The 5944-nt window shown below is 36.8% G+C and overlaps 1 pseudogene; it reads left to right on the top strand.

Annotated features, from left to right (window-relative positions):
• The first annotated feature begins 994 nt into the window (after nt 1-994).
• On the top strand, nt 995-4258 carry LOC141630851 (F-box protein FBW2-like; annotated as a pseudogene).
• Nucleotides 4259-5944: the final 1686 nt, after the last annotated feature.

Below are 5944 nucleotides of genomic sequence, written 5' to 3'. Positions count from 1 at the left end.
ATTCAGAGTTTGCTTACTTTGCTGGTAGATGATGCTTTTATTAGTCCGTTCATTTGCTCTCAACAGACAACCCACTCGCCCTGCCTCCCTGCCTAATTTTTTTCTTCAATCATGATTCTCATCTCATCTCATCTCATCTTCTTCCTCGATTTACATTGTTTAACAACAACAACAACATAAACAAAGAACTCAACTTTAATCTTAGCAATGGCGGCCTCATTTCCAGACCAACAACAATAACAACAAGACACATCACGCTTTCCCTGTTTCTTCCAAACCCAAACTTCGTCTTTTTTCATTAAAGGTATTAACTTTCTGGGTTTTTATTATCTGGGTAATTGTTGTCATTTATGGGGTTTGTTTTGATGCGTTCGTAAGATTTTTTTATTTGGGTTTTGTGCAATTGGTGATATCTGATCTGTAATGTATTGGGAATTTGGAAGTTTGTTAATGTCGCAACTCGGGTGATTAAGATAGAGGCATTGTGGATAACCCTACTAGATATCGGGTTTGAGTCCGAGTCTAAGTCATGTCTCCTTATTGTATTAGCCTATAAGCCTAAAAACCTTCCCAATGAACAAATTTATGCTTAACACTAAGTTGGGAATTGGGAATTGGGAATTGGGAATTGGGATTTGAGATTGTTTTTGTTTGAGCTCGAGTGATTAAGACGGAGGTACTGTGGTCGTTAGGTCTAGGGTTTATGCCACGTGCCCTTATTGTTTTATCCTATGAGCCCGAAAAATACTACACTGACTTAGCTAAGTTTGACACTAAATTGGAGATTTTCTAATTGGAAATTGGGGACTTTCTGAGCTATGGTGTTCTACTAAAGTACTAAGTGAATCTTGGTGCATAGTTGGAATTGCCATAGCTATTTTGACGATTCAATTCTTGATTGATTGCAGTACTGTTGTTGGTATCAAATGAAAGGATGAAGTCATCATGATAGACTACACTAACTGATAGAATTGCTGAAGTTTTCTGCCAAAAAATGATTGAGGTAAGCTCGTATGCTTTATCTCAAAAAAATTGTGACATCTAACCTGAGGTATGAAGTGTTCAGTGAGTTCAGAACTCCTTATAACTGTCAAATATTCTGAAACTGCAGAATTTGATGTTGTTCAAAAAATTACATGTTCTTTTGTACAAAGTTATGATTCAATTCCACGTGAAAATTCCCGACCCGAATGAAAAAAAGGTAACTTGACATGTTGCCACATTCCCGTCATCTGGTCAAATGTTATGTTTAATATATAGGAGGCGCTAAAAAGCAGCATTTGATTTCAACAGTGAACAACATGAAATTTGGGACGAGGAAGAGGACAGCTTGTGGAAACCTTGATAGGTCCGAACCCATCCAGCATACAAAGGACCTTGGAGTTTTTGGAGTTTGAAGATATGTAGTCGATCACTTTTTAGAGTGAACATCATTATCGATACCTAAGATATTTTCATGGTTAACTGTTGACATATTAGTTTGTTTATAATTTCCCTTTTCGTAGGGCCTTTCGTTGTAGATGTTGGTTCAAATGATCAGATATGGAGGTTTGTGTATTACAAAGAGCATGGTCGCCAGCGATGAATGTGTCATTACTAAGGTAGCGTAGGCTTAATTAACTCCATTGATGCTGATATTAGATGTTAGCTACTGATTGAACGTATATTGTGAATTGAATTGTTACGGTTTAGTGTCTGGGTTTAAATGGGTTTAAATTGATTGCACTGTAATAGCTAAACAAATGTGATTTTTCCATAAAAATCTCAGGGGTAGAGAGCTACATATCCCCCTTCAAACGTTTTATGCAATTCAGAAGGCTACCTTCAAATGCTTTCTAGGCTCGACTTTTATGGGTTGCATATGGAACTTCTCCTTGAAGAGTTTCGAGGTATGTCTAACTCTTTTACTTTCCAATGTTATTGATTCGTTGTAGCTTCTGAATGCACTGCACACCCCAAGCTATTGATGGCTTAGCTTGAGCTACGTAAGTCTTAAGTGTCATAATCATGCACTAATTAATTACGATAAAATGTAATTAAATGATTGAGCCGAAGGGATTATATTTCAATATGGTAACAAGAATTAAGACTACCCAGATGAAAAAGACTAACTTTAACAGAGGAAGTATAATTTCAATATGGTAGCAAGAATTAAGACTACCTAGATTAAAAAGACTCTAACTTTAGTGTATTATTTTATTGATTATAAGTTTTCGGTTTATTTGGGTATTTTTGAAGGTAAATATATATGGGATAATAAGGGGAAGTGATTATAGACAATGGGATGAGATGATATCAGATGCATTGGGAATTATTTTCAAGAATTTGCCTTTGGATGACATATTGGCAGTGATACCTAGAGTTTGTAAGGCATGGGGGAAAGCAGTTCAGGGACCTTATTGTTGGAAAGAGCTTGACATTGATAAGTGGTGCACTGTTTGCCAACCGGAGCACGTTGAACAGATGCTCCGTTTGCTTATTACTCGAAGCTGTGGATCGCTTCGAAAGCTTAATATTTCTCGGGTCAATAATGACCACATTTTCGCTTTCATCTCTGAAAAGTAAGGTACTCTAACTCATTTATATATTTTATGAAAGGATCTAATAATGGAAACTTTAATTAATGTTAACGGGTTTCAAACTCAAGTCGCAGTTAAGCTAACAAACATTGGCGGTCGGTTGCCTTGACAATGTTTACTACTAAATTATGCTTTTTACTACTTTTTGGTAGTTGAGTGTTGATTGTGCATGGTTATGTGTTAGTACAATTGGTGTAAGGAAAACATCTCCTTTCGTTTTTTCCCAGCAAAACATAAGTGGGATAGCCGGTTAGGAATCAGTTAGGGTCCAATAGACCCATGTGATTAGAAATCAGTAAGAGACCAATGAGTTTAAGATCTGTTGGGGAAAAAAGGTAATTTCATTAGGGGACCACTGATATGTGTGTTGGATTGATTTCGAAGCATTCACATTGGGAAAATTATGATCTTAATGTCTCTTATCGATCCAATGTCGTAGCCAATTTAATAGCTGGTTCAAATTTATGACTCTGTAGACGCGACGCTCTACTCAGCTGTGCGGGAATGCATAGTACTTGATAGTTGTGGTGTTTTTTTTCCACGTTAATTTCAAGGAGAAAAGCGAGTTTGCAAATCAATAAACCATCTTTATACTATAATCTTTAAGTATGCTTCACTGAAAGCAGTTTGGGAATCATGGGACAAATGCCTCTTTGTGCTTGATTGAATGAAATTGGGACAACTTGTATATACTCATGAGTCATGACCTATCTTCAAGATCGATCAACATTGAAAGTGCTATTTTGCTCCCTCTTACACACGAGAGAAATCATTGCGGAAAGTTAAGTTGTGGGTTATTGAAAGTTAAGTTGTTTTTGGTCAACAAGAAGTTGTCTCATTAATGTTGAATGATTAAATTTATGGACACCCATAGAGGTGTATTTTTGCTAAACCTTTTGACCGTTTAATGACATTATTATGGAACTTTTGATGAGAAATATGTTCTACTTTAAATAGTGTTATTTGATTTGTTTATTATTACATTCATTCATCGTAATGTTGTTCAACTTATAAAGTTGTGGTTCATTTTGCGTATTCGATATGGTAGGTAGTTCAGGATACCTTCAAAGTCTAATACTACGGAGGAGCGAGATCAGCTATTCTATACTAGGACAAGTAGCTGCAAAGTTCTGCACAATAACATCTTTAGACTTAAGTTATTGCTGTAAAATTGGAACTCGAGCCCTTGAAGCCATTGGAAAGAGCTGTAAAATGCTATCGTCATTATGCTGGAATATGGATATCCTTTACGAGCAGCATACAAGGATTCACACCCCAATGATGCTCGCCATTGCCTATTCTATACCCAAAAACATCTCAAGCTAGCTTATGTTCGTATAAATGAAAGCGACCTCGGGAGGCCTCGGGATGCTCCCGGATGCCCTAAGCTTGAATCCTTGGATTTGAGAGGTTGTTGGGATGTCCGCCTTGACAAGAAGTTTCTCAAAGAGAAACACCCAATGCTCGAGGTTCTTGGACCTCAAGTCATCATGGGATTCTTTGAATGAAGATCGTATTTTGATGATTACTACTCCGACTCCGATTTCTCGTATTATGATTACATGGATTATAGTGATGACGAGAGCTTTGACGGAATGTGGGATGATGACGGAATAGAGCTTAGGATTTATGAAGGGCCAGATAGTATGTATGAGTTCGGCTAACCTCCATCTCCTTGATTAGTAGAAAGGACGGTTACTTTAGTATTTTCACAGCTTGTGAAAATTCTTGTCATAAGATTCATAAAGCCTCTTCTTTTTTCTACTTGGTTTATGCATAGTTGTTGAGCCCTATAGATGTGGATTTATATATGTACTATGAATGAAAATCGAGTTTGTAGCAGAACTTAAAAACTTTAAAATAAAACTCAGAAAATAAACAATAAGAGGTACTATCTCAGATATATAGTCTATGAACTGTATATATATGGCCCTTTGGTATGTGAAGCTTCCTGTCCTCATTTTAGCTTTTCATCTTTTAGGTAAACCAATTGTCAACTGTATTTGTGCAGGAACATATTATTCATGATTTTTTATTTTAATCCGACTTAGACTCGTTGATCTAAAATATACTCGGACCTTGATCCGTCCAATAGCTACATGTTATGATTTGGCTTTTTAGTGATTTGATGATTGCGTTGCTGATGGAGGTGAATTTGAATGAAGAACAATATGTAAAAGTCAGTGCATTTTCAGAGGGATAAATAGTTAATTACGGCTGTTTTGAATGGCATGATAAAACGAACTGAAACCAAACAACTTAAATAGATAAAATAGGAGGGAAATGTCCTGGAATTTTGAGAGAAAATTACTGAAATATGGATGGAAAATAGCTTAAATTTGGAAGGAAATTGTGTGGTCTTTGGAGGGAAATGTTTGACAATTAAATACACACAATGATGTTTTATATACGACATTTATCAGAATTATATATGTAAGCAATCTGTCACATTAAATTAATCGGAGTTGAACGACAACGTAAACTAATGGAACAGTTCTCGCTTTGCAACAGTCCACAACAGTAGAAAGCAACATCCAGGCCACTCGTTCCTCTTTGGAAAATCCATGCCACTCATACCTCTTTCCACTTATTTGAACAGTAGGAAATTGATTTTTGCGCCAATCCTTATCCCTCTCAATTGTTCACCTAATTCCCAACCGCCCTCTCAATTGCTAATTCCCATCCAATTTACTCTCAATTGTTCAGGTAATTCGCGACAATTTACTCTTGATTGCTTCTAACTTACCATCATTACTCAATATAGAGGGGTCAATTTCCCAGGAAATTCGCAAGTGAGTGGCAATCGGTTCATTTACACTCTCTACAAGGAGGGTCTTCCAGCAATTTAAACATCTTTAAATCAGTTTCTACTGAAAAATAAACTGGGCCTTTACTCGGTGTACCGGTGCTTTACTCGGTGTAGAGAAAGCAGCTGCCTACGAATTTCGCGGGTGAGCTGTTCATTGATAAGTCCCTAACCTCTCTGATCTGATCTCGCTCTCTACAAAGATGATACTCCGACAATTTCGTGGCCTCAAAATGTGTCAACTTTGCGACTACACTCGTGCTTTACTCAATAAAGATGGTTCAATTGTCGCGGAAATTCACGGGTATTCGTCGCTTATCTAACTGTTTTTATATTGTATGGCTGAAAAATTGTGATTGGTTGTGCTGTTTGCGGTTTCTGTATGTCCATGTCGTAGTCAGATTCCGAAAATTCGCGGGTATTCGTGAAGTAATTATCAGTCGGATTAGTAGCTTATCTAACTGTTTTTATATTGTTTAGCTGAAAAATTGAGATTTTTTGTGCTTTTGGCGGTTTTTGTGTGTCTGTGTCGTAGTCAGATAGCATTACTACTGATTGT

Source organism: Silene latifolia, chromosome Y, assembly GCF_048544455.1.
Source record: "Silene latifolia isolate original U9 population chromosome Y, ASM4854445v1, whole genome shotgun sequence".
NCBI classification, from domain to species: domain Eukaryota; kingdom Viridiplantae; phylum Streptophyta; class Magnoliopsida; order Caryophyllales; family Caryophyllaceae; genus Silene; species Silene latifolia.
The sequence above is the reverse complement of the archived record's forward strand: the minus strand, read 5'-3'. Positions and strand labels throughout refer to the sequence as shown.